This window comes from Haemaphysalis longicornis, unplaced genomic scaffold (assembly GCF_048455015.1).
Source record: "Haemaphysalis longicornis isolate Haplotype H1 unplaced genomic scaffold, Haemaphysalis longicornis Haplotype H1 scaffold_1, whole genome shotgun sequence".
In the NCBI taxonomy this organism is placed as follows: Eukaryota; Metazoa; Arthropoda; class Arachnida; order Ixodida; family Ixodidae; genus Haemaphysalis; species Haemaphysalis longicornis.
In genome coordinates this window covers 188,087,511-188,096,217 of record NW_027526203.1, presented here as the reverse complement: position 1 = coordinate 188,096,217, position 8,707 = coordinate 188,087,511, and the positions used below count along the sequence as shown (strand labels likewise).

The following is an 8,707-nucleotide window of genomic DNA, read 5'->3' as shown; positions in this document are numbered from 1 at the left end:
CATTCTAAGACTACGCGAAACAAAAAAGACCTAGGCATAGACAACATTGGACACAGTTCAGACTAACAAGGGATTTTATTTAGGAAAAACAACTTGGGAAAATCAAAACCTTCGCGCGTGCGTAAAATGACCGCGTCATACATTAAAAACATGAACAATTATTCAAACGATATACATCATGCTGCGACGCCAATACATCACGAGGTACCCTTATTCCTATATCCCGAATCAAGAAGAGCTATCTCGCTGTTATCGAGAAGATTGTCACACAGGGTTGAGCGATAGATTTTGGTAGAAATAACGCTTATTGGAGCAAACTTGTGCCCCGCAAAAAAACTGGGTTTCGATCACAAAGATTGCGCCAGGAGCTCTGGATATAACTTTCCGCTCACAACGTAATGCTTCTGGCGCGAGCCCCTAGAATACCCATGTTGTCTGTTCCATCGAAGCGTTGAAGAATTCTTTGAAGGCGCTTGTTGTAGGTTTGCTGCTTCCGCGACACCCTGTGATCCCGTGATCCCGCTTGCAGTGATCCCGCTTGTGCTTGACTGAGCTTCATTTCGCTTAGGGCCTGCTCTTTCTTCAGACAGTGCAGGAACACCCACAAGTTCGGTGAAGCGCACCTTACGTTGCTCTGACAAACGAGAATGGGACCATAAGAAATACGATATTAAAATTGTCAATGGAGTTTGCGCGATGAAGTCAGTCGCATAAACATTATGAGCAATTACCTGCAGCCCATAGTGCCACGCCTCCACACTGTTGTTTGTTGGGGGCATTCTATCAAGTGCCGACTCGTACACGAACCACAGTTTCGGAGGAAACTGAGCCGAGCAGATGTCGTTCCGACGGGGCCTTCCGCCGTACACGTCCTCAAAGTAGTCGGCAAGTTCAATCACCTCCTGTGGGAAGACTTCTAACATGTATTGAAAGGCCTCCGGGATGCGTATTCCCAAACCATATCCCGTAGGGGCCAAGGCCGACCACACCCCCTTCAAACGGCGACGTCACAGCATGACGTCACTTGCTCTTCGTGCGCTACTTCATGCGACGTGGTTTTTTTTTTTTTCTCGGTTTGGGCGGTGGCCGATGGTTGCGCTCCGTGCGCGAGGCTGGGGCTGAGGCGCTGGGGAGCTGACGCACATTTAGTAGAAGTTAAAGGCCCAACCATATGCAGCGTACTTTCGGCGTTTTCTCGCGTGGCGACGCGAGCTGACTTTCGATCAACGCTGATGTCTACACTCGCCAGATATCCGTCGACGCAGCGCGAGAAAGCAGCGGAAACCTGGAAGCGGCGGTCGGGTTTCACGTCCTTCTCGTGCTTTAGGGGCATTCCTTTCAGCAGAAGAGAATCAATTTTTTTTTACTTGCGGTTATCGGCTGTATTGAGACAAATTGCAAGCTATTTCTGTTCGAAAGCGCTCCTTCATTTGAGGCTTGTTTGGTTTTCGTCAGGGAGATCGGGTATTTGCGATAGCTTTTTTTTAGTTAAATAAGGGAGCTCTGGCTACGTCGCTTGTAGTATTAGCATGATGGGGCTTGGCTGCAAGATTGGTGCGTGACGACCAAGCCTTATCAACGCCAGAATGCTAGCGGCGCATGTCATTCCATTCGTTGCAACCGTGGCTTGCGTAGGGAAGACCGAGGTTTTGCGATAGCTTATCTTGACTCAAATAAAGGGGCTGTGGTTGCATCGCTTGTAGTAATAGCATAGCTGCCCTTGGATCCAAGATGGGGACGTAAGAAACAAGCGTTACCACGGCTCAAATCTCTCAAACATGACTAAAGCAAATCACTCGACAATATTCGTTGGCAGCCTTTGTTAGGGTACCAAATTCTTGGGACCCGCGTGTTCTCCTGGCGTGGTCGAGCGGGTGCGCGCTTGTGTGCTGGCGTTTTGTTTTGAAGGTCCATGGTTCGAATTTTGCCGAAACCTCGTTTTTGCAATAAAGGTTTCACCGGCTGTTCTTTTCTATTTCAAGCTAAACAAAGGGGGCCAGAGCGCCCTGCCGTTTAACCTACAAGTGACGTTCGACGGTACCCTCAGTATCAAGGTAGCCACGAAATTTGCTTTGCTCAAACTTTGAATACCCTTGAAGCTGCAGTCGGTACATAACATCAAGGTTAAATCAAGTAGCAAGTAAAGTTGTGCTAAGTGCGTCTCCTTTCATCATCCTATCTTACTTTGTTCAGATTTGATGGTAATGACACGATTATAAAAACAGATCAACACGCTTGCTGATGTTAACAGCAGATGAGCGACCGACGTACGCGTGTGCTTTCGACCGATTTGGAGCAAACGTTCTGCGCTTGGGTACGGAATCCAAAAGACCACCCAAGATAAAAAAAAAAACATTTTCGTCTTCACTGTAACGATCGAGAGTGTTCGCTTTCAGGAACGTAAACAATGACCACATGTCTTGAAAAAGCGTCCGCCTACACGCGCCCTTATACGCGCCCAGCGCTAGCTTAACTAGGAACAGGATGGAAGACGAGCGTCTGCAGGCTCGCAAGAGAGTGCGGAGAGTGAGAAGCGAGAACAGGTATGCAAAGGTATACTTCGTGCTTGAAGCTTCCCAGCGCGCACGTCATGCTCGCGCACGGAGCGAAACCATCGACCGCCGCGAAGCAGCGCGACCACAAAAGACCAAAACAAATTTTTGCCTCTACTTTAATGAGAGTGCTTTCCGGAACGTATAGGTACGAAAAGGTTAGTCCTAACCACATGGGCCCGAAATCACGCGTCGCGCGAGCGTCGTTCCGCTGCAACGCACAGACACGGGCACTTTCAATCGGGATTGAAGTGAATCGCGATCGAGTTTTCGAACGCGCTCGACGCACTCCCCGTCATAGAGTATGCTCGCGCGGCTACACGGCACGTTTCAATCGCCATCGAGAAGTTGCACCGGTTGCATTCGTGTACGCCAGATGGCGCCAGATGTCCCGCTTTCCGCTGCTTTCTCGCGCTGCGTCGACGCCGTTATCTGGCGAGCGTAGACAATCGGCGTTGCTCGCGCGTCAGCTCGCGTTGCTATGCGAGGAAACGCCGAAAGTACGCTGCATGAGGTTGGGCCTTTAACTTCTACTAAATGCGCGTCAGCTCCCCAGCGCCGCCGCCCCAGCTTCGCGCACGGAACGAAGCCAACGGCCGCCGCCCAAAACGGAAAAAAATTTACGTCGCAGGAAGTCGCGCTCGAAGAGAAAGTGACGTCGGCCTGGGCCCCTACGGGAGATGGTTTGGGAATACGCCTCCGGGATAGCACCAACAGGCAGAAACGCCAAGGCCGGTAGCATTTTCATATGGAAATAAAACAGCTGCTACGTGAGCTGTGTTAAAGAAAACGGCCATTTATCTAAGTATAGGCATCTTTCGGTGGACAGAGACCGTTGCTAATCCAGACATGCACTACCCAGCGCTATGCGCTAACTTCTCAACCTACTATCGCCCAGAGTATGGCATGCTACACCCCGATCGGTGCAGTGCACCCCGCTGAATGACTGTGCCGATTCGCAAGAGCAGAGCAAGAGCAAAACAGGGTATCAGTTTTGTTGCATATTTCGTTTTGATGACGTTATCACGGGTGCCTTGCACTTAATGCATTGGTGGCTTGGCTGTTGATAATTCTATCAATTACTATCTAGGAAAATGTGCTGATGTTCGCGTTTTCTGAATTCAACGAAAGACGGCTATGACGAACGCTTGATGTACTACCCATCTAATGACGCCTCGAGCCACCAGGATGTGTGAATTGGCGCTCCTGCTCCTGAGGCCAACTTCAGCGCAGGAGGCCTATAACAACTAACTCACCTTGACTGCAAATGTCTCGTCTGTCCCATAACGTGTTTGGAATCCCAACGCGCACAGCTTCCAATAAATCGACTGGGTCAGGTGAAAAAAACACCCTTGAATCCGGATGTCTGAAATCACGCCCCGAGCAGCGTTAATAGCAGCAATCTCAAAATCCGTGTACATAATGCGAACAGCGCAGGCACCGACGTTGTCGATGACGGCTGAGAAGAACCTGGTGAGGTAACACGGAATGAAAATGATTTCAACAACCAACCAATCACTACGCATTGGAACAGCAGTTAATAAGGTAACAATTAGAGTTACGTACCTCCGATAGGTTTCTTCGGTTTTGTTGGGCAGTAGGCCGTACACCAAGGGCACGACAATCCAATTACAAAGAGCATGGACTGTGTACAACTGGTAGAATAGCGAGGGCACTACCTTAAACGTCCCATCTCAGAACCATGCACCTGCTCTCCCTAAGCACTCCAAGTTCCGCTTCGTTGCAAACACAATAATGGGGTTGACGTCACTCTCGCCACTGTCATGCAGTAAGAACGCCTCTTGTTTGAAATTCACCTGCATAAACAACTCATTAAAAACTATTTTTTTACAGTTTTAGTATTCGCACCTTGAATTCAGGCGGGAGATGCATGTCTTCTCTGCGGTGAGGAATACCGTAGACAAATGTTGCACGTTGCCTTTGCCTTCAAACTGTTCGTCGAAGAGTTGACGTAGAGGGCAGCTGGGATGCGGTGCTGTCCGTTACCTTTGCTGCCGCGTCCAGAAGAATCTGCTGTACTGACGCCCGTGCTCCAACTAAAAAGGCAGTATGCGATGACTATCCAATAGAAATCACCCTCACAACAACAGACAGTGACGAATATTCATGCGTTCTCACCGGCGCTCGCCTTCATTTCTAAACGAATTTTCAGGCAGCTAATCTCGGTGGGGTCTGGAGCATGGCTGTGGTCATTTGAGAGTCTAACAACGCGTAGCTTCGAGACGTCAATCACTATCTTTGCTTTGCAGGTCTCTCATTTTCTACACACCAAGTAAATTCTTTGCTCATTCCTTCGGTTAACAGTAGATAAAAATCCTTTGCAAACCAGCAGTTCCCCGCCTCTTTCGGTCCTGATGACTTCCGTAACGACTGCGAGAACGAGCGCTTAGGCCAGTTATTTTATAAAATTTCGCTGGTGAACTTCATCGCGTAAGTCTTGATAGTTCGTTCTGGAAGCCCCATTGATCTTTCCGCCTTGAATGATAAGATTGGTTTGGCGAACGCGCAGCCTCCGGTGCACTGTCAGCTTCAGGATGAATTGGACTTTTCTGGGAAGGCTTCTGAGCTTTATCTGTTATGCAAACACGTACCATTCCCCTCTTTCCCGAATTCCGTTATGCTGTAAGCCTGGAAATGTAACAAAAAGTTTTTTTCTGAGCGACAAGATGCCCATGCGACGAGTAGCCCTATGAGCAATTGCCCTATGCGAACTATTGCCCTGCTCCGAATTGCCCTATTACGAATTGCCCTATTACGAATAGTCTTTCCACGAATCATCCGTCCCCACAGCTCAGGCACCATGCATGCAACCGCCATGAAGAGGTTAAGGTAGCTGTTCAGCTTATCCTGCCGTAAAGCGGACGCCTCGTGGCAGATGGCTTGGGGCGGTGTGCTCCGCCTGTAGCGGATACCGCGGAAGGTCGTGGTAACTTGCCCTCCCCAGTGTGTGGTGGGGGCATCTCCATGCGGGGTCGGTTCGGCACCTCGATAGCCTCTTCAAAGATAGTGAGCAGCTCTTCCATGTTCGATTTGGGCCGGCTACGGAAACTCTCCAGGAGCGGAGCCCCGTCGCTTGCGGTAACCAGGCGCTGGATGTGCCACAGCCCTGTGTGCAAGGCCCGCATATCGATGGGCCACGTGCCCACCTCGGTGTAAAAAACCTCGGAAAGCAAAGCAAAGAAAGCAAAGAAAACTCGGAAACCAAAGCAAAGAAAAAACCTTTGCTTTTAGAGGTTATCTTGACTGGCAAGCCTTATTTTTGCCCTAATTCAACGAGCGCCTTCTTTCCAATTCTCATTCGCTAAATGCATAGCGATGGCATCTGTCCTGGCACTCTTGGTGCCGTAGGAGCTTAAGAGCGTTCAATCCTGGTCGACCACTCTCGACATGTCGTAGATACTTGGGTCGCGGCCCGGGGGTTAAAAAGGAGATCCCCTTCACCCCGAGTAGTCCTAGTGGTGCTGGCTACCATCACCAAGTGCAGGAAACAAAAATACCTAACATAAATAACCCAGAAAGTGGAGGGGAAAATAGCCCCGCCAGTAGGGCAGTGGTCATCGCACCAGACGCGTATTCTGGAGGTCGTGAGATCGGATCCCACCAAGCAGGCATTTCTTCTCCACTTTCTTTCTGTCTTCCCAAATTCTATATCTGTTTCTATGACCTTGCACATTCTCCCCTTTGCTTTTCGAGGTTTTCTTGACTGCCAACCCTTATTTCTGTCTTAATTCAGCGATACCCTCAATTCCTATTCTGATTTGCGATATTTATATATATATATATATATATATATATATATATATATATATATATATATATATATAAGTGCAAGAATAAATGTTTCTTGGACACCGGCAAATATCAAGAAAAAGAAAGACACACGTCGCAAGAGGAATGGTATAACGTTTCGGCCGAGGGACCGGCCTTCGTCCCTCGGCCGAAGGCCGGTCCCTCGGCCGAAACGTTATACCATTCCTCTTTCGACGTGTGTCTTTCTTTTTCTTCTATATAGATATATATATATCGCACCAGACCAGTATTCTGGAGTCGGATCCCACCTGGCGGGCATTTTTTTTCAACTTTCATATTTTCCAAATTCTTTATCTTGACCAACAACATCCTCCCCTTTGCTTTCCGAGGTTTTCTTGACTGCCACTTCTTATTTCTGTCTTATATATATATATATATATATATATATATATATATATATATATATATATATATATATATATATATATATATATATATATATATATATATATATATATATCTATATATATATATACATACATACATATACATACATATATAGATAACATAGAAATAAGTGGTGGCAGTCAAGAAAACCTTGGAAAGCAAAGGGGAGGTTGTGGTAGGTCATTGCAAGAGAGATAAAGAATTTGGAAAGAAAGAAAGAAAGAAAGCGGAGAAAAAATGCCCGCCAGGTGGGATCCGAACCCACGACCTCCTGAATAGCGGTCTGGTGCGATAACCACTACGCTACCGGCGGGGCGATTCCCCCCCCCCCCCGCTTTCTGGGGTATTTATGTCAATGTAATTTTTCCTGTGCATGGGGGTGGTAGCCAGCGTCACTCTGACTTCTCGGGGTGAAGGGGACCTTCTTTTTAATCCCCGCGCCGTGACTCGAGTGTCTACGACATGTCGAGAGCGGTCAACCAGCGTTGAACCCTCTTAAGCTTCCTATGGCACCAAGACTGCCAGAACAGAGGCCCTCGCTATGCATGTAGCGAATCAGAATAGGAAATGAGGGGCTCGTAGAAAGAACACAGAAATAAGGGTTGGCACTCAAGAAAACCTCGGAAAGCAAAGGGGAGGTTGCGGTAGGTCATTTAAAGAGATACAAAATTTGGAAAGAAAGAAAGAAAGCGGAGAAAAATGCCCGCCAGGTGGGATCCGAACCCACGACCTCCAGAATACCGGTCTGGTACGATAACCACTACGCTACCGGCGGGGCGATTCCCCCGCCCCCCCGCTTTCTGGGGTATTTATGTCAATGTAATTTTTTCTGTGCATGGGGGTGGTAGCCAGCGTCACTCTGACTTCTCGGGGTGAAGGGGGCCTTCTTTTTAATCCCCGCGCCGTGACTCGAGTGTCTACGACATGTCGGGAGTGGTCAACCAGCATTGAACCCTCTTAAGCTTCCTATGGCACCAAGACTGCCAGAATAGAGGTCGTGGGTTCTGATCCCACCTTGCGGGCATTTTTTCTCCGCTTTCTTTCTTTCTTTCTTTCCAAATTCTTTATCTCTTTCAATGACCTACCACAAGCTTCCCTTTGCTTTCCGAAGTTTGCTTGACTGCCAAGCGTTCATCACCAGGAAATCTACACCCACTGCAGGGCAAAGGCCTCTCCCATTATTCTCCAATTACCTCGGTCCTGTGCCAACTGTGACCAATTTATCCCCGCAAACTTCTTGATCTCATCTGCCCATCTAACTTTCTGCCGCACCCTGCAACGCTTGCCTTCTCTGGGGATCCACTCTGTTACCCTTAATGACCAGCGGTTATCTTGCCTTCGCATTACACCTCCTGCCCACGTGCATTTCTTCTTCTTAATTTCTACTAATATGTCTTTAACACCAGTTTGCTACCTGACCCACTGCGCTCTCTTCTTGTCCCTTAATGTTACACCTATCATTTTCCGCTCCATTGCCCGCTGAGTCGTTCTCAATTTAAGTTGAACCCTCTTAGTGAGCCTCCAAGTTTCTGCCCCGTAGGTGAGTACCGGTAAGATGCAGCTGTCATACACTTTCTTCTTCAGCGACAATGGTAGGCTGCTATTCATTATCTGAGAATGTCTGCCATATGCACCCCACCCCATTCTGATCCTTCGAATTATCTCTGCCTCATGGTTGGGATCTGGGGTCACAACTTGGCCTAAGTAGATATATTCGCTTACCACTTCCACTTCCTCGCCACCTATCTCAAACTGCTGTGCTGTCCCGAGGTTATTGATCATTACTTTAGTTTTCTGCATAATAATTTTCAGGCCCACGGTTCCACTCTGTTCGCCCAGTGCGGAAAGCATGCTTTGCAATTCGTCCCCCGAGTTACTTAGCAAGGCCACGTCATCAGCAAATCTGAGGTTACTGAGGTATTCTCCATTAACCCTTA

The 8,707-nt window shown here is 48.2% G+C and overlaps 1 non-coding gene across 1 annotated transcript; it reads right to left on the bottom strand.

Annotated features, from left to right (window-relative positions):
* Positions 1-7,010: 7,010 nt before the first annotated feature.
* Trnas-gcu (transfer RNA serine (anticodon GCU)) lies at positions 7,011-7,083 on the bottom strand. The gene has a single exon. It is a non-coding gene; the product is annotated as a tRNA-Ser (tRNA).
* Positions 7,084-8,707: the final 1,624 nt, after the last annotated feature.